Genomic DNA, 23820 nt, shown 5'->3' with positions numbered 1-23820 from the left:
AATACTGTTCTTTGTTCAGCCAAAAGTTATGCTCTGATACTTTTTTGTTTCTTGTTTTTTATACAACTGCTGTTTTTTTTCTAGTTGATGCGGTCCTTCAGTATTTGTCATTTGCTTAGTTTTCAAAGTACTTATTGCTCTTTATTCCCATTGCTGCTAAAATCTGTCAAATGCCTATCAATAATATTTCTAAATGTTCAGAGACATCGGGTACTCCTTTCAATACTTTGTTTCTCCTCTCCTCTCTCCCCCTACCAGAGACATCTCTTCTGCTTCCTTACATCTTTCTTCTCTCATCTGGACAGCTGATACTTGCCCACACTTGTGGGTTGGGCCCTCTGTTTCCTGGATTCGGCGTCTTCCCTTGTGTTACTGTGTTCCTTATATATTCTCCACTACCTCCATAAGAAAGATTGCTTGGGAGATCTTGCATAACTGATTATGTAGCTGGGCTTCCCTCATACTTGGTTCATAGTTTATCTTTGTACATAAATGTCGACTGAAAATGATTTTCCATCAGAATTTTGAAGCTTATTGAAAAATCTGGTGCAATTACAACTTTCTTTGCTCTGTAGGTGAATATTGTTTTTTTCCTCTCTGGATTCTTTTAGGGTTTTCTCCTTATTTCAGCACAGTGACATTTCTCAATGATGGATTAAATTTATTTTTCTGGGTGCTTGGTGGGATTTTTCAATCTGAAAACTCATGTCTGTCCATTTGGGAGGTTTAATTTCTAGCAAAAGCTCTGTTAACTGACTTCTACTTAATTGCATTGCTAGATTAACCCACACTATCCATTCTGCCTGAAAAATATATTGACAAATGCTCACAGCATTCTAAATGCTCATACATAGGAGTAAATAAAACCCATAGTTTTTATTTCCATCAGTTGACTTGTGTGCTAATTACCACTATCAGTCAGTTGCATTTGTTCCCAAACCTGCTTATGCCAGTTGCACTTGCTATTAGAATTATATAAATTAGTTAAAAGTTGTACCTACCAATGAACTTAAGTATGAAAAGAGAGTTGTTACCAGGAAAACCAGGTTGAAAACTGGGAAAAAATGGATGAAGTCAATTTGCTTAAGTAAAAGACTGGGAAGGGGCGCCTGGCTGGCTCAGTCCGTAAAGCAGCCGACTTCAGCTCAGGTCATGATCTCGCGGTCCGTGGGTTCGAGCCCCACGTCGACCGCTTAACCGACTGAGTCACCCAGCACAGCTGAGCTGTCAGCACAGAGCCTGGAGCCTGTTTCAGATTCTGTGTTGCCCTCTCTCTGACCCTCCCCTGTTCATGCTCTGTCTCTCCTTGTCTCAAAAATAAATAAAACATTAAAAAAAAAAAGTAAAAGACTGGGAAAATGCAAACTCTAGAATAATTCAGCACTCAGATTGCTTTGACAGTGGCTTTAAGTTCTTGTTCTTTTTTTTTTTTTAAGTTTATTTATTTTGAGAGAGAGAGATTGAGAAATTGTAGAGGAGGGGCAGAGAGAGAGGGGGAGAGAGAGAATCAAAGGAGGCTCCGTGCTGTCAGTGCAGAGCCCACCTCGGGGCTCAAACTCATGAACCATGAGATCATGACCTGAGCCTAAATCAAGAGTCAGACACTTAACTGACTGAGCCACCCAGACACCCCAGTTATTGCTCTTCTTCAAAGAAATTGAAATCGGAAATTTTAGACAATGCATTCTAGGAAATGCATTGGAAATGGCTTAAAGATCCAGTTAGCAGACCGATACTCAAAGAAAAATCCTTGGCCTGAATGAAAAGATCGGTGAATGAGTGCATATTTATGTTTAAAGCAAAAATAAAATGGCTAAAAACTTAACTTTAAAGTGTAGAGACCTGACAGTTGTCACTTAATCAAATGATAAAGTTGACATCACCAATACTGGATCAAACTGTACCTCCTGATGGGATGCACTGAGAAGGGATACCATGTCCCTGCAGTGGTATTTTGCCAAAAATGTAAAATGCCAATCTCTTCATAAGGAAACACAAGATAAACACAAGTTGGGGGATGTTCTACAAAATAACTGGCCTGAACAATTCAAACACGTCAAAGTCAAGAAAGACCATAAAAGGCTGAGTAAAGGTGATCAAAGAGACATAAGAACTAGATGTGTGGCTCTGGATTGGGTTCCAAACACGCAAAACGTTAAGATGTTTTTAGGACAGGGCACCTGGGTGGCTCAGTCCTTAGGCATCGACTTCAGCTCAGGTCATGATCTCATGGTTTGTGAGTTTGAGCCCCACATCCAGCTCTCTGCTGTTGGCACAGAGCCTGCTTTGGATCCTCTATCCCCTGCCCCTCTCTCCCCTCCCTGGCTCTCACTCTCTCTCAAAAATAAATACACATTTTTTTTAAAAAAGATGTTTTTAGGACAATTGATAAAATTTGAAAATGGACTATAGATCTGTAGATTAGATAATAGTATCGTATCAATGTTAAATTTCCTGATTTTGATAACTGTACATGATTGTGTAAGACGATGTCCTTATTAGAAAATATACTCTGAGATATGTAGGGATAAAGGGCCATGATGTCTCCAACATATGTACTTTCAAATAGTTCAGGAAAAATGACATGAAAAAAATACAGAGAGAATTATGAAGACAAAGCAAATGGGGCTAAATATAAATAACTGATAAATCTGGGTAAAGGGTATGCAGTTCTTTGTATTGTTCATGCAAATTTTCTCTAAGATTGTAATGATATAAAAATACAAAGTTACAAAAATATATACAGTAAAAAATAGACATTTATTTTGATAATCTATTATAATTATTTCTATAATCAAATTTCCTTGTAATTGGCCAACCCTGGAGCTTCCCAGGCAAGAACAGAGTATGGTGTCACCAGGTTGGTGTTTCAGGGTCATGGGTTGAATGTGGAAGAGCGGAAAGCATTGAGGCTGGAGAGAGGCAGAAGGCAGATGGTGAAGATGTGCTTTACAGCTTAAAGGACTTGAACTTTGGGAAATGGTGAAGGACTGTTAAGGAGAGAGTTCTGTGAACCCATTTATATTTTAGAACGGTCACTCTATGCACTGTGAATAGAAGAGGAAAGGGGAAGATGCAGGACTGAGGCTACTTTAGTTACTTAAAAGGGGAGTGACCAGATTTTGTATTACATTTGTGGCAGTGAGGATGGACACAAATGGAGGGATTCAAGACCACTTTAGAGGTGGAATCATCAAATGGGAGAACTGACCAAAGTCACAGGGAGTGGGAACAGTACAAGTTGACTCAAGTTACCTTCTTTAGGTGACTAAGTAGATGGTGATAGTATTAACCTGGCAGGGACTTTAATGCAAGAAACAGAGGAGGAGTGGAGTGAGAGGGTAGAGCAAGATGATGAGTTACATTAGGTCATGATGAATTTAAGCCTCAGTGGGAATCAGATAGACAGACATATGGCTATGTGCAATCACCTCCCCCTCAGTTCATAGCACACAAAAAACATGTATCTTAGAATTGGTCAAGTATGAAAACTCTGGCAGATTGCTTTCCAGTTTAGCTGTTCTGTTATTCTCTCCTATCAGCAGTGCAAGAGGATTGGTTGGTGTTTTCCCATATCCTTGCCAACACTTGGTATTTCCTGACTTTTTAATTTTTACTAATTTGATGGGATATCTAATGACAGTTTGTAATTCGCTTTTTACTAGTAAATTTAGGCTTTTTCTTAACTTTTTCTTTTTTTAAAACTTTTTTTTCATGTTTATTTATTTTGAGAGGGAGAGGGCTCTTGTTGGGGGGGGGGGCAGGGAAGAGGCAGAGAGATAGAGAGGGAGAGAGAGAATCCCAAGTAGGCTCTGTGCTGACAGCACATGAAGTGGGATACCATCTCACAGACCATGAGATCATGACCTGAGCAGAAACCAAGAATTTTGAAACGCTTAACCCACTGAGCCACCCAGGAGCTCCTAGGCCTTTATCCTTTTCTTTTTTTGCTTATTAGCCATTCAAGTTTCCTCCTCGGTAAATTTAAGTGTATATCATTTGCTCATTCTTCTACTGGGTTTCCAGTTCTTTTCTTGTTGATTTTGAAGGAATTTTTGAGTGTTGTAGATATTAATCTCTTACCAACTTTAAATATTGCAGGTATCTTTTCCCAATTTTTCATCTGTATTTTGTTTATGAAATCTCTAATTAAAAAAAATTTTTTTTAAATATTTATTTATTTTTGAGAGAGAGAGGTAGAGAGAGAGAGAGACAGAGCATGAATGGGGGAGGGGCAGAGAGAGAGGGAGACACAGAATCTGAAGCAGGCTCCAGGCTCTGAACTGTCAGCACAGAGCCCAACATGGCCTCAAACCCAAGAACCGTGAGATCATAACCTGAGCTGAGGTTAGATGCTCAGGTGCCACCCACGTGCCCCTGAAATCTCTAATTTTGGTGTAGTCAAATGTAATATTTTCCTCTGTGTAATGTCTGCTTTTAGAGTGTCAACAGGTTCTTTCTCACAGGTCACACAGATAGGAGTTTCTATTAACTTTATAATTTTACTTTTTATATTTATGCCTTTACTTTTTTGTAATTCACCATTGTGTATGGTCTGAAGTAGAGATCCAACTTTATTTTTCACATATGGTAAACTGGTTTTTCCAACATCATCTCCAAGAAAATCCATCCATGTCCATTTATTATTATCTAACAAATTGCTATGTATACCTGGGTCTATTTCTGAGCTCTTAATTCTGTCCGTTGGTTTATTTGATCCTTTATATCAATGCATTGATGACTTATTGTGGTTTAAAATATGCCTTAACAACTAGTAATATGGATAGTCTTTCTTGGTTCTTCTTTTTCAAAATTTGCTTAGCTGTTTGTAGACATAAATTCTACTAGTAACTTATAAGAAATATATTTGATATAGATATTTCAAAAATAGAATCTAATAGTCTCTTGAGCAGTGAGTTTACTTTTGTTGAAACTAAGATTCATATTATATATGAATTATTCTTATTTTATGTTTACTACACTTTATATTTTATTCTTTTTTTTCTTTTCCTTCCTTTCATTAAATTGAATTTTGTTCTGTTGGCTTGAAATACATGCATTCTATTTTTATTTTATTTATTTATTTTTTTTTAATTTTTTTTTTTATTTAAATTTTTTTTTCAACGTTTATTTATTTTTGGGACAGAGAGAGACAGAGCATGAACGGGGGAGGGGCAGAGAGAGAGGGAGACACAGAATCGGAAACAGGCTTCAGGCTCTGAGCCATCAGCCCAGAGCCCGACGCGGGGCTCGAACTCACAGACCGCAAGATCGTGACCTGGCTGAAGTCGGACGATTAACTGACTGCGCCACCCAGGCGCCCCTTTTAATTTTTTTTTTAAGGTTTATTTATTTTTGAGACAGAGAGAGACAGAGCATGAATGGGGGAGGGTCAGAGAGAGAGGGAGACACAGAATCTGAAACAGGCTCCAGGCTCTGAGCTGTCAGCTCAGAGCACGACCCGGGGCTTGAACTCACGGACCGCGAGATCATGACCTGAGCCCGCGAGATCATGACCTGAGCCCATGTCGGACGCTTAACCGACTGAGCCACCCAGGTGCCCCATGCATTCTATTTTTAACGAATTAAGACAAATATTTGTAGTTATCCTCCCTAATAATGTCTTAAACATAATACTGTCACTATTTTCCTCCTGAACAAGACAAAAATATTAGCATGTTTTCACATCCCTTATTTTTTCTTTTGTCTCCACTCGACAACTCTTTTCTCTTTTGTCTCCACTCTTTTGTCTCTAGACTTTGTGTAGAATTTTCATTTTGAATTGTTAGAGGTTGCTATGGTTAATTTCATGTGTCAACTTAGCCAGACTTCAGTACCCAGATATTTGGTCAAAAGCCAGTCTAAATGTTTCTGTGAAGGCATTTTTTACAGGTTAGCATTTAAATCAATAGGCTTTGAGTAAAGCAGATTAGACTATATAGTGTGGGTGGGTCTCATCCAATCAGCTGAATGCCTTAGGAGAAAAATGTCAGAGGTCCTCTGAAGGAGAGGGAATTCTGCCTCTAGACTACCTTCAGACTTGAGCCCAAACATTATCTCTTCCCTCAGTCTCCAGCCTGCTGGCGTTCCCTGCAGAGTTTGGACTTGGCAGCCCCCGACAACTGCAGGAGCCAATTTCTTAAACAAAAAATTGCTCTCTTCCTCTTTCTGTCTCTCCAAACACATCCTATTGTTGTTCCTCAGAGAACCCTGACTAACGTAGGGATATACTTAGATTTTTTCTTCAACCATTCTCGAGAATGGTGTAACCTTGAATCTAGAATTGAGATTTAGGATTCATTCTCTTAAATCTGACTGGCTAGGTTTGAATCCTGTCTGAATCACTTACTGCATGATTTTTTGAAATTTTTAATTGAAATATTATATGCGTATACAAAGGCAAACATATAATTAAGGCACAGCTCAACGAATTTTCAGAAAATGAACACACTGGTGTAACTAGCGAAATAAAAAACCAAAACATTACTAACACTCAAATTTTCCTTATGCCTATCACCAATCACTCCTCATACCCTTACTAAGGTAAATCACAATTCTTACTTCTAAAAGAGTAAATATTTTTTTATTTACTCTTTTTTGTCCTATCAATTTTTGCATTTTATATACAAGGAATCATACAGCATGTATGTTTTTGTATGTATCTTATTATGCTTAACCCCTTTTTTTGGTATGATTAATTTCGGTGGCTGTATGTAATTGTAGTCTGATCATTGTGTAGTATCTTGCATAGTGTTTCATGATATGACATACTACAATTTATTGATTGATTTTACTTTTTATGAGCATTTGGTATTTTCCAGTTTTCTGTTTGTTTGTTTTTCCTATTATGAATAGAGTTACTATAAACATTGTAGTGCATGCCTTTTGGTGAGCAGAGGTAGGCATTCCTGTTGAGTATATCACTGGGGGTGGAACTGCTGGTTTGTCAGGTATGTATAGTTCAGCTTTGGTCAATACTGCTAACCAAATCTCCAAAGTAGGTGTGTCAGTTTAGACCCCCATCACCAGTGTCACCCGCACATGATATTTTTCTGTTTCTTTTAGTTGTCCTGGTTCTGGTTGGTTTGTATTACCTTGTGGTTTTTTGCATTTTCCTAATGACTAGCAGAGCTGAGTACCTTTTATCAGACATTTGGTTATCTTCTTTTGCAAAGAGATCTTTTGTACCTTTTCCTAAGGTGTTGTTGGCCTTGTTCTAGTTTATTAGGGTGGAAGATTAAGTTATTGATTGAAGTCTTTCCTCTTTTCTGATATAGGTATTTGAAGGTATGCATTTCCCTCTAAGCATTGTTTTAGCTACCTCCCGTAATTTTTTTAAAATATTTTTAACACATTAATTTTTGAGAGAGAGAGACAGAGACAGAGACAGAACGCAAGCAGGGGAGGGGCAGAGAGAGAAGGAGACATAGAATCTGAAGCAGGCTCAAGCTCTAGGCTCTGAGCTGTCAACACAAAGCCCAACACAGGACTTGAACCCATGAACTATGAGATCATGATCTGAGCGAAAGTTGGATGCTTAACCAACTGAGCCACCCAGGCACCCCTACCACATCCCATACATTTTGACATTATGGTTGTGTTTTCATTCAGTTCAAGATGGTTTTTAATTTCTCTTGGGAATTCTTCTTTGACCCACGGATTATTTAGAGATATGTTGTTTAATTTCCAGATATTTGAGCAATTCTGAGATTTCTTTCTGCTAATAATTTCTAACTTAATTCCATTGTGGTTGGAGAACACACTTTGTATAATTTCAGTCCTGTCACATTTATTAAGACTTGTTTTATGGATTAGCATATGCATCAGATTTTATTTGACTTTCAGAAGCTTTTAGCCCAGCTCATTCAGCATCCTGCCCTCCTGCTTTGGAGTCTGCAAACCTGTGGTCAGGAAAATCAAGCGTGTCTGAAGGCTCCTCATTTCTGTTTTTTCCACTCTAGCCACCAGCAATAGAAGAAAGCTTTGATGGTTTCCCTTTCCCCCAGTAGTGGCTGTCTGCCTGGGCCAAGTCCCAGTCCTCCACCCATGTCCCGATGTGGCAAATGCCACCAGGGGAGTGTATCAGCTGCTGATCTGATAGCTCTCCAGTGAACTGTTCTCTCCTCTGTGGGGTGTTTAGTCCTTTCAGTCCTTATTCCAAAGTCCTTGACATCTGGAAAATGTGATTTTTTTTTTTTTTTTTTTTTGGGTAATCTGTCTAGGTTTTAATAGTTGTTAGTGTCAGGGTTGGCCTGTTTCAACCTCCTACATTCTACCCAGAAGTGGAAGTTGTTTTTCCTATTTTAGATAACAGCATACTTTGCTATGCTGTTTACTCACCTTTATTTTACATACGGCTTGTAGCATTCGTATAGATTTGTTTCTCCTCTCTTTATTCTCCTCCTCCTCCTCCTCCTTTTCCTCCTCTTCCTCTTATTCCTCCTCCTCCTTTTTTGAGAGAGAGAGAGCAAGAGCGAGAGCAAGAGAGCATATGAGTAGGGAAGGAGCAGAGAGAGAATCCAAAGCAGACTCCATGTTGTCAGCACAGAGCCAAATGTGGGGTTTGATATTGCAAACTATGAGATCATGACCTGAGCTGACATTAAGAGTCGGATGCTTCACTGACTGAGTCACCCAGGTGCCCCTTGTTTCTCTTCTTGCTGGAATACTAACTACAAAAGAATTTTCAAAGAATATTTCCAAAGAGAATATTGTTTTGAGTGATAAAACTGGCACTTTTTATATAGATTAAAATTCTGAGGGGTGCCTGGCTGGCTCAGTTGGAAGAACATGTGATTCTTGATCACAGGGTTGTGAGTTTGAGCCTCATGCTGGGTCTGGAGATTACTAAAATAAATAGGTGGATGGATGGATGGATGGATGGACGGATGGATGGATGGACGGATGGATGGATGGACAGACATAAACTTAAAAAATCCAGTTTTGATGCTCTTTTCCTTTAAAACTTTTGAAAATACTGCTTTTCTTCATAATAGTATTATTCATAATAGTCCCAAATTAGAAAACAACCTAAATGTCTATCAACAGTAGTACAGATAAATAAACTTTTCCTATATTTCTACAATACAGCAATGTTTCTAACTGGAAACGATGTTGCCTCCCAGGAGACATTTGGCAATGTCTGGAGATATTTTTTTGGTTCTCATAACTTGTTGGGAGAGGGAAGAGGATTGCAATTGGCATCTACTGGGTAGAGACTGAGGACGCTGCTAAATATCTTGCATTGCATAGGACAGTCTTCCCATAAAAGAATTATCTGGCCCAAAATATAAGCACTGCTGAGGTTGAGAAACTCTGCTCTATTATCAGTGAGAATAGATGAACAATTGCTACATGGATGCAAACACATAACTCCCATAAACATATGTTGAGCTAAAGACGCCAGATACAAATTAGTATATACAGTGTGCATATATTTATGTAAAATTCAAAAATAGAAAAAAACTAATTCATGGTGTTAGCAGTTAGGATGGAGTTGTCTGTGGGGTACAAATGGTGACTGGTAAGGGCCAATTAAAAGGGCCTTTTAATATGAGGGTTAGTTACACAGATGTATTCACATTGTGAAAATCAAGCTGTGTTTTATAAATGGTGAGATAGAAATATATAATTATTTACATATATAATTATACATTATGTGATATATAAATTTTATATATGTATATGTATATATACATACTTATATTGGAATAAATGTTTTTCAGAATTCCATTGTCTGCTTTTAAGAGATGATCTGTTCTTCCTCTTTGGAAGCATTTTCTCTTTGTTTTTGATATCCTAAGCTATCATTTTAACGTGACTAAGAGTGGGTTTATTCATACATATCTGTTTGTCACTCTACGAAACGTTTTTTGTAAATTTTTAAATGTTTATTTATTTTTGAGAGAGAGACAGAGTGTGAGCCGGGGAGGGGCAGAGAGAGAGGGAGACACAGAATCCAAAGAAGGCTCCAGGCTCTGAGCTGTCAGCACAGAGCCCAACGTGGGGCCCAAACTCACGAACCACAAGATCATGACCTGAGCCAAAGTTGGACACTTAGCTGACTGAGCCACCCAGCCACTCCACTGTGAGATCTTTTAATCTAAAGTCTATTCTTTCTTTCTAATCTTGGGAAAAAATTTTAGTTATTGTTTCTTCAAATATTTTCTTACCTATGCTCATTTTTTACCCCTTCTGGGATTTTTATTATCTAAATGCTGACAGGTCTGCTTCTCTCTTCCATATATGTCTCGTAGCTTCTCTTCTATAGTTTATTATTTTTTCATCTCTTCCCAGTTATTCCTCTGGATGATTGTCTTGACTGGAATTTCCAGTCTCACTAATTCATTCTTCAAGTTTATTCAGGCCATTGAATGGGTAGGAACAACCGTTGAGTGGTCTTGAGCTATTTTCCCATAAAGGCAAACAAAATGGAAATAAGGTTGACAGGAAATACACAGTTTCTTAAAAAAAAAAAAAAAGTAAAAATAAATAAAATAAGTTTCTGCATTCTGTTATTCAACCAATCTATAAAGTTCCTTTTTAAAAAAAAAACAGCATTGGTTTTTAATTTAATATTTTAATATTTAATTGATATTAAAACAGTTAATATTTTGCAAACCAGCTTCGCTAATTTTTTTTATTATTTTTCAACATGAGTATTTGTTCTTGAGTCATTTTATAAACTCTTCTATATTTTTGAAGATATTTGTTGTGCTTATTTGAATTGTCTGTTCTGGCCCTTCAGCTGGGCTTTATCTGATATTCATTGGCTACCCTTTTGACTTTCTTTTGTGGTGTTGCTCGCCTCGGTTATTCTAATTTGTGATCACACACACCAGCTTTCCCCTTGGGGGCTCATCGCCTTGGTTGGGAATGTGTGTCCAGGCGGAGGGCTGAAAGGACTGGCCCCTGTTGTGTTCTGCAAAGTTTTAAGAATGTGAGTATGTGTGCTCGGGTGTACACCTCAAGATGAGTGCCCTGGCCTTCCATCCTGGAACTAACCACTGCTTCTTTCCCTGTCCCTGAGGAGCCTGGCTGTACTTACCCTTGGGCACTGCTCTTTCCAAGAGCTGTCTTCTTTGGCTGACATCCATCCCCTTGTCCTCAGGCTGTGGGGCAGGGAGGAGTGTCCTGAGCCAGGCCATTTGTGTGCACCTGCTGTTCTCAGTTCCCAGCCCAGCCAGTGCCCTGCTGCTCCTCTGTCTCCAGGCACTGGCTGGCAGGCAGTCCCACCCTCAGCCCCCATGGAAATGCAGGAAAGAGCAGCTCTAAGGCCCTCTTCAGAATCTGTTACCTGGTTGGCACTTGGCTGTCCTCCTATTCCCTACGCCACTGTTTTCCATCTCCATTGGGACCCAACCATCTTCTGGCTTTCCAGAGGGATTCCTCACAGTTTTGACAGGACCTCAGACTCATCCAGCTCCTTATCACTTTCATTTTTCCTCCAGGGTCGGACTGTGGTGAGGGAGCCAGCAGCCCTTTGTTAGTTTATCATGTTGCTGGAAACCAGAAACAGCAGTGAGAATGGACTTTAAAAGCAGCCTCTTGAAGACTCTTAAATATGGAGAACAAACAGAGGGTTACTGGAGGGGTTGTGGGAGGGGGGTGGGCTAAATGGGGAAGGGGCATTAAGGAATCTACTCCTGAAGTCATTGTTGCACTATATGCTAACTAACTTGAATGTAAATTTAAAAAATAAAATTAAAAAAAAAAACCCAGCCTCTTGATAACCATGTGACCTCAGGCTAGTTATTTAAGTTTGGACATCTGTGAAATATGGCTGATAGTGGGTTGCTTCAGAGGGTTATTGTGGGTTGGCACAGCACTGGCACATAGTATCAGTTCATCATATGAGCTATTGTTATTATGACAGGGTGTAGGCCATCATCAGTGGGGAGCTGAGGCTGGTAGTTGGAATTGTGGATTTGAATGTCACATCCCTGTGGTAATGAAGAGTGAGGAATTAAGATGGTATAGGGAGGGGTCCTGGCATTTAAGGGTTAGTGGACAAAGAAAGAAAAGGAGAGGGAGAGGGAGGGTGTATCTCAGGAAGAGATTGGGCCACAGAGCCAGGGGAAAGGAAAGTCTCAAGAAAAGGAAGGGGGTCATCTGCAGAACCAGAGGCTCTGGAGAAAACAAATTTTTGTTTTTATTTTTTTTTTTTAGCAGTCAGATACTCCTTGGTGAATTTAGATCAGTTTTAGTGGAGAGGAGGGGACAGAAGCCAGATTATAGCCAGTTGGGAAAGAAAGAGGAAGTAAAGAAGTAGAGACATGTATAGACCTTTCTTCCCAAATATTTGGCTGTGAAAAAAAGGAAAGAGATTAAGGCGATGGCTGGGAGAAGTGTCCAGTCAGAAGAAACACAAGTGGGTTTGTTTCTTGTAGGTAGAGAGCCAACTCCATCTCTCCCATATCTTTCCCCTTCCTTCTTCCCTTCTCCTTCACCCCTTTCCTCTTCCTTCCTTCTAGTTCTCTTCTCTAAGCTAAACTTTGGATCATTCTGCAAATGAAGCAGGTGACTAGGAAGCTCTGGGAGAGAGAGTGCAGCCAACTTGAGGAGGGCAGGGTGAACAGGGAACAGCACTTGCCCTGAGGAGCAGAGCAATGGGGTCCCAAGCCCAGGTGTGCCTTGGATCCTTGCCCGTTGTTGCAGGTGGGGAGGAGCCGTATCAGTGTAGGTAGGTTTGCGATGGGGAGAAATGGGGTAGGGGAGGAAAGTAATCAGGGTTTCTGCCAATGTATTTAGTTTGGTTTATTAAGAACCTCAGGAGTCTTGAAATGGGCATCTTCATCTTTCCCAGAGATGGGTAATATTCTCCTCTCACAGAGCTCTGCACAAGACTGGGATAAAGTGATGTGTGTGGAAGGCCCTTGTGAGCTGTGAGCTGTGCATTGCTGGCAGAGGAAAGGCAGTCACTGAAAATATCTAATTTTGCCTGATTATTGGCTCAGATGATGCCAGGACTCCATTACACAGTGATGACCCCTGGGGGCACGCAGGCACAGGGTCCATGGTGTGGCCCATCCTTTTTGGAGTGATTTTAAGTATCAGCAGACTATTATGAGGTTCCCCCTGATTACTTAGAAATGAGGGAATCAGACTGCCTCCTACAGTCCAATACTGAAATGAACACACATTGAAGTGCAGGTGGAGGGGGCTGCGTAGATCCCAGCCTCAAAACCTTTCACGCCCACTAGATGTCTTCACAGGTTGACTCGTGACAGGTATTTTGGGCCCAGATGCTATTTGTGGAGATAACATCTCTACCACTTGGGTCTCTTAGATTCTGTTTTCAGCTACTTGTTGTATTTGTGTGTGTGTGGGAGATGCATACGTGTGTGTGTATGCATCTGTGCAGATGTGCACATGTATTTAGGGGGTGGGATCTATCCGCTATATGCAGAAGTGCCAAAAAGAAAGAATGGTAGGTGGAGGGTGTACAGCATTCTTGATCTTCTAATATTCTGATTGAAAATACCCATAAAGCTGAGAACAAAAGGCATTAAGAGCCCTCAATTTCTAAAGGGAGGAGCTAGACCAGTTATGCAGAACATGCCAAATGGGGATCAAAAAATCTGGTTCCATTGCTGCTTTGGGAGTATAAAGAGGCATGTAAATGATGGAGAGAGAGTGACCAAGAGCAGGAATCCCTGCCCACACATACCTCAAAGGAAGGGCAGGAGGCTCCCTGAGAACCACTGAGAGAATGTGGTATCACCTTGAGTTCAGAGGGCAATCTGGAACAGATGCCTATTCCTTCCTAAAACTGAAAGCAAGAGGTCGTCTAGGGGTGCCTGGGTGGCTCAGTTGATTAAGCATCTGACTCTTGATTTTGGCTCAGGTCATAATCTTGTGGTTTGTGAGTTCAAGCCCCGTACTGGGCTGCGCGCTGATAGCATGGAGCCTGCTTGAGATTCTGTCTCTCTGTCTCTCTCTGCCCCTTCCCTGCTCTCTCTCTCTCTCTCTCTCTCTCTCTCTCTCTCTCAAAATAAATAAACTTAAAGAAAAAAGAGGTTGGCTAGAGCCTGCCTGAGGAATCAGAGCTACCATGGGTGTGTGGTGGGCTTCCAGCAAGGACCCTGAAAAGGAAACCCAAAGGATACTGTCCTTGGGATTGGGTCTCAGGGCACAAGACAGAGACAGCAGTGATTAGGTTGGCTGGTGTGTGTGTGTGTGTGTGAGTGTGTGTGTGTGTGTGCATGTACACATGCATGCTTGTGTGTGAACTGGAAATTTATTCTCCCTAGGCACTGTTGGGAGATACTCATTATGCTCAGTTTCTCATTCAGAGAGGTGCATCTTGCAGTGGCCTCAACGCTTCCCACTAGAATCGTCTTCTGCCTCCAGAATTCTCTGGAGGTGACTAGACTAGAAGGAAACCTGGTGCCTCAGAGCCTACGCATTTCAGCAGCTTCTCCTTGTCTTCCAATCCTCATATAGAAATAGAGGCAGGGTTGTTGGGCCTGTCTGGGCCTGGTAGCCAGGGATATGGCCCTTCCTGACCTCCACTCTCCTCGAACCTCCAGACGTCCTACTCTTGCTCACCAGTTTTCTAACCTGCTATCCCAGGCCAGAGAAATGAGGTAACACAGCTGCCACCAGTGCTGCCCAGTGCTGAGCGCAGGAGCTGTGAGGTCGGGGCTGCCAGCAGAAGTGCTGGCCCAGCTGAAACAAGGACCAAAGAGTGGGAAGGGTCACCATGTACCACACTTTGGACAGAGAGTGTGAAGTCCCAGTACTACACAGAGAGGGCTGCTTCCTCGAGATTTCTCAGCCCTCTTTGGAAGCTCTCAAAGAGCCCAGGAGTGCTGGCACATGCTATGACTCGGGCTCCCCTTCTGTAGCCTGCATCTCAGATCGAGTGGGACACACTCACATTATTAGGCCTTTTGTTCAGAAAGGGTTGCACATTTCATCAGCCTACAGGATTCTAAGCCTGGCTTTATCACTTAACAGCTGTGCGACTCTGCTTACGTGTGTGTGTCACTTCCCCTCTCTGAGTCTCGCTTTCTTCATCCTTGATCAGATCTATTCTAAACGGTTGCTGGAGGAATAAAATGAGATAACACACATAAAGTGACTTGCACAATGTCTGGGAAAGGGTAGGACATACAAATTGCTTTCTTTCCCCATCAGCTTTACCTGAAGCCTCGTCCCTAATGTGGTAGGGTCCCTTCCCTAAGGAAAGAAAAAACAAAAAACCTCAAGGTAATCTATGTGCATATGTGACAACATCCCTCATGACCTTGTAACAACATGAGACCACTTAATCAGACTGCATGTTTGTATGTGTTACCATATATGGGAGACAAAGAAGAAAATATATAAAAAACCATGCCATGTGGCATTCAGGGCTCAGTTCTTCGGGTATGAAGCCAACTGAGTGGTGCCGGCAGGAATAAAGTTGCTTCCTGGAAAGAAAAGCCTTGGTGTCATGACTCTCTGTGCGAGAATCCTGCTACATTACTTGGGGGCTTGTCCAGGATTTGGAGATGGTGCATTTCCACCTCCTTTGCTGCAGGAGATATGAATCCCGGAGGGCCGGGAGAGGCAGCCTTACCTGGAGCCAGCAGATGGCTTGATCCACAGGAGACTAGCCCTCCCAGTACCAGGGTGAGGACCCTGTGTACGTCAATGGAACCCATAAGGCCCAGGAACCAGCTCAGGGAGCGCTGCCCATCAGACTGGTAAGAACCAGGGTTCATTTTGGCAGGCTTGCCCCTAAGAGGCAGAAGGGGAGCCTGATCACCTCCCAGAGTTTCCCTAGTAGTTCCACAAGGGATGAGGAACAAAGCCGCAACTCTAAGGCACTGAATGTAGGGAGATCGATGGGTTGAAGTTGCTGTGTGACTGTGTGTGGGGACTTGTCTCTCATTCATTTCCTGGGTCAATGACTATGATAATTAGAGCCAACTGTCTTTGGATAGTCTACCTAAGAACGGGGACTTTGAGGAATATTCCCAAATAGCTGTGAAACTGTCTTCATTTTGGGGAAATTCCCCGTCTTCTCTCAACTGACATTGACTGCCTAATTCCACTAATGGAAAACAAAACAAAACAAAAGAAACCTGGAGTCTGCTCCTCAGTCTGATCTGACAAGGTTTAAAACTGGGAATTCTTTCTCTGCCTTTTGCTGGCACCTGGCCTCTTCTGCTTTCCCTCCCCCCCCCCCCCCCCCCCCGTTTCTGCACCACCTGGGGGGCAGCCTGCATAACTGCTCTTTAATGCCTCAGACACCATCAGCTCCTCCTCCCACCCTAGAGGCCTTGGAGCAAAGACCACTCATTTCAGATTTCCCCACCAGTGCTCTAGGTAAAAATTAACCATGGAGAGCAAATTGTCTTAAATGGATCCAAGTAAAATGTATTCAGTGTTTAAGCTAATTTAAGTTTGTTGGTTTGAAACAGACAATGTTTATCAACAACAACAAAAACTTTTATTCAACAACAACAACAAAAACTTTTATTCTACCTAGATTTGCTGAAGGTCAAATATGCCTATGTTATCTCTGTTCAAATTTGTTAGCAAAAGGATGACCTAAAGTAATGGTTAACTTTGTCTGCCTCATAGTTTTCATGGGTAATTGTTAAGATAGCTTTCAAAGTCTTTGGTAAACTAAAATGTTAAAGTTTAAATTGGGATTAAATTCATTGGAGATCTAACAAGATAAGAGGCTAAAGCACTAATTACTAGATGTAGGTGTGTGCTTTTGACTTGTTGCAGAGAAACTAAAGATATTTGGACCTGTTGGAAAACATGCTTTGTGCTTAATTGATTCATAAGTTTGGTGTCTAAAAAATTCTGATGTAACAGTTCACAATTGGTTACTACTTAGTTTTCACTGGAGACTAAGGTTTGTAAGAGTTAAAAATCTGCCAAATATAGTTAAGACTAATGAAAATAAGAAAAGCAACTCTGCATGTAAAAGAGTAGATACATAAATATATATGTAAGAAATGATAATTCATTTTTTGTTAAAGTTAAAAAAGTAATTTTATCCTAAATGAGACTGGTTGTTTATATATATATATATATATATATATATATATATATATATATATATAAAGGCATAAAGGCTTAGGTCAAAATCTAAAAGCAAAGTTATAAAAGGTTTGTAAAGAAAAATCTTAAAAAAATTTTTATATATGGTCAGGAGATCTAAGGTTATGCTAAATTAGCCACTATCTTACAGACACAAAATAAAACCCCGGTGGCCTTCCTGGAAAGGTTAAGGGAGGCTCTCATTAAATATATGGCTATCTCCCCTAATACCCTTGAGGCTGAGACGATTCCAAAAGACAAATTTGTCATTCAGTCGGCCCTGGATATTTAGAGAAAACTGCAAAAACTGGCTGTTGGTCCAGAAGGGACCCTGGAGGAGCTCTTACAAGCTGCCAATTGGGTAATTACAACCAAGATCAAGAAGAGAATTTAAAAAAAAAAAAAAAGCAAAAAACAAAAAACAAAACAGAAAAAGAGGCTTAAAAAAAAAAATCTGAGGCCTTAGTTGTAGCCTTACATAATATGTCAGACTGGACTTCCCGAGGTTCCTGGCACCAAGTGCCATCTGTATGGCCGTTCAGAGCACTAAAAGTAAGAAGGTCCTCAGAGAGGACAACCAAAATGAAAACCCCTTAAGCCATGCCCCTTGCGTGGAGACAATCACTGGGGATCTGAATGCCCTTGGGGACCTCTATCTGTGAGGGCTCAGATTACCAGTGTCCCTGGAAGGGACTGATGGGACCTGGGGCTCTTCATGGTGGCTCCCCTAAACCAACTATCTAGCAGAAACCCAGAGCCTCAAGCAATTCTAAATATAGAAGGAAAACTGGTTGATTTCCTTCTCTTTTTTTTTTTTTAATGTTTATTTTTGAGAGAGAGACAGACAGACAGAACATGAGTGGGGGGCGGGGCAGAGAGAGAGATGGAGACACAGAATCTGAAGCAGGCTCCAGGCTCTGAGCTGTCAACACAGAGCCCAACAAGGGTCTTGAACTCAGAAACCGCAAGATCATGACCTGAGCTGAAGTCGGACACTCAACCTATTGAGCCACCCAGGCACCCCAGTTGATTTCCTTCTTGACACCAGAGCTACATTTTCTGTCCTCCTTTACACTCCAGGCCAACTATCCAAACTCAGCATGACGATTAGAGGCATCTCCAGAAAACTTATAACTAAATTTTTCTCTCAGCTCCTGGGATACATATGGGAAAAACTAATTTTTTTCTCATTCTTTCTTGATAATACCAGAGAGCCTTACTCCCTTGCTAGGAAGGGACATTATAACTAAATTAGAGACTATAATACTACTAACTCCAGAACAAATAAACAATTGTGTAAGTTTTTGGGAATTACTGGATTTTGTAGGCTGTAAATACCAGGGTTCAGGAAAATATTTTGCCTGTTATATCAATTATTAAAGGAGACTCAATCCCACCTATCCCCGTCCCCCCCCCCCCCCCCCCCATATAAATAAACTAGGGTCTGACTCCGAGACACTGTCTCCAGCCTTGGAATGCTTACAAACAGATCAGGGCAATTACTATTACCAAGCTCACAAAGCTAAAAGATCATTAAAACACAGCATCAGGCCTTTCATTTAGAGGGGGACAAAACTTATCAAATGGCCCAAAGGATATTTACTGGAAAAAATTTGTCAAGGACAGTTCTGCAAGTAGTATCAGCCTGTGAAGTATGTCTTAGAAACAATCCTCTCAACCACAAACTTGCTCTCCCAGGCAGTCAAGAAACTGGAGGCCATCCAGGAAAGACTGACAATTAGGTTTCCCTCAGATGCCAAGGTCAAAGGAATTCCAACATCTGTTGGTATGGATTGATACTTCTACTAATCGAGTAAAGGCCTTCCCCTACAAGACAGAAACGGCACAAAAAGTAATAACAGTTCTGCTCTATAAAATAATACCCAGGTTTGGCTTACCTAAAGATTTGCAAATTAATAATGGTAAATGGCTGCCTCAACTCTTTCTCTAGTAGAACTCCTGGCTCTTGAAAAGGTTTTACACCTCAAAATAAAGCAAACTGCCTGCTTATACTCAGCAAAACTCTAAATAACACCTCACAGGTATTAGATGCTTTAAATTTTTTTTTAAATTAAGTTAGGGCCAAACTCTTGGCAATAGAGCCACCATTGATTACTTACTGTTCCTCCTCCTCCATCACCTGGGTTATGAGAGGTTCCCTGACACATGTTGTTTACAAAGTCAGGGTCTCTCCTAGATTGTTTGACAGGTTTGGGAACTGGGGACATTATCTTAAATGCCATCTGGTTGGTCAATATAATCTTTGTGTCTTTCTCCTTGTGTCTGCTAATGTTTATGCTGCCTCATGCCTGCCAGCCTTCCTGTAGAACCATACTGTGGGCCACTCGACCGACCCTTGGGTAGACTCAAACTGCTGTACCTCTATATCGTCCCTAATCAGCTTGAAGAAGCCAGAACAGTCGTCATCCCTGTTCCCTAATGGGAGTTAGGGGCCCTATTCCAGGGGGAGAAATGAATAGGGAAAGGGTTAACATTAGGCAGGGAGAGATAAGAACCTTCAGAGAGGCAGCTGCAAGTGGGAGGCTAAAGAACAGATGGGGTTCTCTCTTTATAAAATCCTTTATGGGCACCCTCCTCCCATTATTAAGGGCCTAAGGGGGTGTCTAAATGAGATAGGCAATAAGACAACAGATGTGGGCCCTTGGCTTTACCCTAACCACCTTATGCCCCTGGGTCAGGGAGCGATTACCTGTGAGTCTGACCACAGACACTCACCCCTTTAAACCAGGGGATGCAATATAAATAAAGGAATGAAATGTCCAACCCCTGAAACCCCATTGGAGGGGCCTGTTCACTGTCATTTTGGCCACCCCTACTGCAGTTTAGCCGAAGTGGGTCCCTGGATTCATTACATCAGAGTGAAGCTAGCATCTCGAAACTGGGAGTGCATTCCTGATCCATCAACACCATGTAAGCTGACCATACCGAAGAAGCAATCTGCAACTCCAGAGGCTCTGGGAGACTGCAGCCCTGCTTTACTCACTCCGGAAGCTGACTAATCTACGTGTGGCAGAAGCTTGAAGAATCGACAGTCCGGCAAAACAAAAGACGGTCCTTGTTTTCTATATCTGTTTCTTTACTGTGATGCACTGTCACACCTTGTTTCTCGCTATTATGATTCTTGCTCTGCTCTTTGCCATAGGATTGGCTGAGGCTGCCCAGGCCTGCTAGAAAAGTGGTGAGAGGTTTCTGTTAGCACTCACCTTCCTTTTGTGGATAGGATACTTCGTTGGTACCAACATGGGGAAACAATGGCCATAAGAGATTAGAAAATTAGATCCCCACAAATTTTCTAGTAAAACAAAATACCCCAGTCCTACTACTGGGGTTTGGGTTCTCAAAAGCTCAATTATTGGGAAAAACTGTCTTGTCTGGTAGGGTAAAAGTTCATCATCATCTCTGTTAAAAACTTAACATGCCTAGGCCAAAGATTTTATAACTGAACTGCTCAGAAAACCCAATGGTGGGGGACCCCAAATTACCTTGAGCCAGGTCCCCACCCCTTTTCTAACTTCTCTCATCTCTGAGAGGCCTGGGACAATGTCAACACAGCATGAAATGGTGGGCCCCAGGTGGACTATACTAGATATGTGGAAGGACAGCCTATATGGTACTTCCCTCAGTCTGGTCAGGGTCATATGTGCTGGAAACCGTTCGTCCATCTTTCTTCCTGCTCCCACTTGCCAGAGGAAAACATTTCGGAGTCCAAATGTATGGGAACAGGGAGACTTAAAGGAAACAGTGTGCCTTACAAATTGGCAATTAAAAAGATGATAAATGGCCTCCCAAGCATATAATCCAATATTATGGCCCTGCCACCTGGGCAGAGGATGGGTCCTGGGGCTACCACACTCCCATTTACATGCTAAACCACATAATCAGACTACAAGCAGTTATAAAAATTATAACTGCCAATAAAACTGCCAGAGCTCTTAACTTACTAGCCAAGCAGCAAACCAAAATGTGCAATACTATCTATGAAAATCGCTTGGACTTAGATTATCTGCTTGCTTCTCGGAAAAAAAAAAAAAATTTATAAAAAGTTTAACTTAAGCAACTGCTGTTTTCAGATAAATAATGGGGGGGAAAAGTCATAAAAGAGATCACAAATCAAATAAAAAGGATTGTTCATGTCCCCATCCAGACCTGGAACAGTTGAAACCTGGGGAATTATTTGGAGGATGGTTTTCAACTTTTGGGGGATTCAAACTCTCGTAAAAATATCCTCCTAATTCTGGGAGGTTGCTTAATCCTCCCTTGCTTGGCTCCCTTGGTCTGTCTCCAGTCTCATTGAGGCCATGATTTTAAAAAAAAGGATGGCCATTCATGTAATGATGTTACAGAAATACAAACCTCTAAACCAAGATGATGCTCTTTGATCCAAAATAGAGGCGTCCGAGCATCAATGGGGTAGGGTCCCCTCTCTAAGGAAAGGAAAAAACAACAACAAAAAACCATTCAAGGTAACCTGGCTATGTGCGTACGTGACAACATCCCTCATGACCTTATAACATGAAACCATTTAATCAGACTGCATGTTTGTGTGTTAACATACATGGAAGACAAAGAAATAGAAAATATGTAAAAAACTACGCCATGTGGCATTTGGAGCTCAGTTCTTTGGCACAAACCCAACAGAGTGGTGCCGGCAGGAATAAAGTTGCTTCCTGGAAAGAAAAGCCTCGGTGTCACGACTATGCACGAGAACCCTACTACACTAATAGTGCACATAAGGCGAGCATTGCTTGCTGGGAAGAGGGAGGGCAGGTTCTGTCCACACCCTTGTATGCTGGCTGTAATGGTGGGGAGACTGGGCCTGTTCCTCTTAGCCACCCACTCCCTGGGGGGATGCCACCTGCAGGACAGGGTGGGAAGGAGGTCAACTCTGTGAACACTGGGGCCAGGTGATGCAGGGTGAGAGGTCTGTGCAGAGTGCAGACAAAACCCCACAACCTGAAAGAAAGACCCAGCTCAACAATGCTCTTTTCAAGTGCCCATGCTCAAACCTAACAGGCCTTCACCTGGCCCTGCAGCTCCAGTCTCACACCTTGAGCCCACCTTCCACTTTACACCAGAGGGCACTTCCTGAAACGCTAGCCCATTTGCATCCCTCCTCTTCTCAAAATCCTCAGTGGCTCCCTCGTGGTTAAATCTGTGCTTTTCAAATAATGAAAAAAGGACCTTTATTGAGTTCTGAAATCAATTTAGTGAATTGCAATCAGCATTAAAAAAATTGAATGGATGGGGCGCCTGGGTGGCTTGGTCGGTTAAGCGTCCGACTTCAGCTCAGGTCATGATCTCACAGTTCGTGAGTTCGAGCCCCTCATCGGGCTCTGTGCTGACAGCTTGGAGCCTGTTTCGCATTCTGTGTCTCCCTCTCTCTCTGCCCCTCCCCTGTTCATGCTCTGTCTCTCTCTGTCTCAAAAATAAATAAACGTTAAAAAAAAATAAAAAAAAAAGTGAATGGATTAAATGTCAGCCTCAGTCATATATAAGTATTGTTTTGTGAAACATTTATTTCAGATTATTTTAAATGTAAGCATTTACATTTAAATGGTAGCTCCTCTTGGGAGCTACCTGAGTATAATCTGAACCTCTCAGCCTCCATGCTTGAAGGACAGGGAGGAGCAAAGAAATGCAGGCTTTTCCAGGTGGGTATGTGGCACTTTTAATAAGCAAAGGGATCTTATATAACGAGGCTTCTCTTGGGCAGCTGCAAGATGAATGGACCCCCATATCCACCCCTTAAATCTTAAAAGCCTATAGAGAGGACTTAACTGGGCTCAGTCACATGTATGGTACAGGTATTCTCAACTGTCTCACCATCTTAAGGCTATGTCCTAGGAGCAGCCTCCAGGAGGGAAAAAGCAAGTGGAACCCACATTCCCAGGGCAGGGGAGCAGGTGAGGAGCCTCCAAGTGCCCAGGTCCAGCTCATGGGCCAACTGGCAGTCATATCTTTTTGATGACACTCCCCAACAGCTATAACATATTCAGTGAAGTGCACAAGTATTGAGTGTGCAGCTTGATGGATTTTTATATGTGCATACTCTCATTTAGCCACCACCTAGACCAAGGCATAAAACATATCTGGTATCTCAGAAGGCTCCCTCATGCCCCTTCCCAATCCAAACTAACCCCCCTCACTCCCTGAGAGTTCATCACTGTTCTGACTGATATAATCATCAATTAGTTTTGCTGGTTCTTGAACTGAATGGGGTTTTGGGGGTTGGCTTTTTTTAGCTCAGTATGTCTGAGATACATTCGTGATGTTGTGTGTAGCAGTAGTTTGTCTGCTTTCATTATTCTGTTGTGTGAATGCACCACAATTTCATTATCCATTTCTCCTGTTGATGGACATTTGGGTTGTTTCCACTTTTTGGCTATTATGAACAAAGCTCCTGGGAATAATCTTATACCTGTCTTTTCATTTCTACTCATTTCTTTTAGCCATGCTAATCGGAGTAAAATTTGTGAGCCTCAGGGTAGATGTATGTTAACTATTAAAACTTCCAGGCGTTTTCTTTAAAATGTTTATTTTTTTTTTTTTTTTTGAGAGGGAGAGAGACAGATCGTGATTGGGGAGGGTCAGAGAGAGAGAGGGAGACACAGAACCCGAAGCAGGCTCCAGGCTCTGTACTCCCAGCACAAAGGCCGATGCGGGGCTCGAACTCACAAACCGTGAGATCATGACCTGAGCCGAAGTTGGATGCTCAGCCTACTGAGCCACCCAGGAGCCCCTAAAACTTCCATT

General features: G+C 41.7%; 1 long non-coding RNA gene across 1 annotated transcript; it reads left to right on the top strand.

Moving 5' to 3' along the window:
* Positions 1–8953: 8953 nt before the first annotated feature.
* Positions 8954–22389, top strand: LOC111561917. Its single transcript, XR_006584286.1, has 3 exons — positions 8954–10939; positions 11451–15692; positions 19889–22389. It is a non-coding gene; the product is annotated as an uncharacterized LOC111561917 (long non-coding RNA).
* Positions 22390–23820: the final 1431 nt, after the last annotated feature.

The sequence above is a fragment of the Felis catus genome, chromosome A1 (genome assembly GCF_018350175.1).
Source record: "Felis catus isolate Fca126 chromosome A1, F.catus_Fca126_mat1.0, whole genome shotgun sequence".
NCBI lineage: Eukaryota > Metazoa > Chordata > Mammalia > Carnivora > Felidae > Felis > Felis catus.
This window is presented reverse-complemented; position numbering and strand designations above follow the sequence as displayed.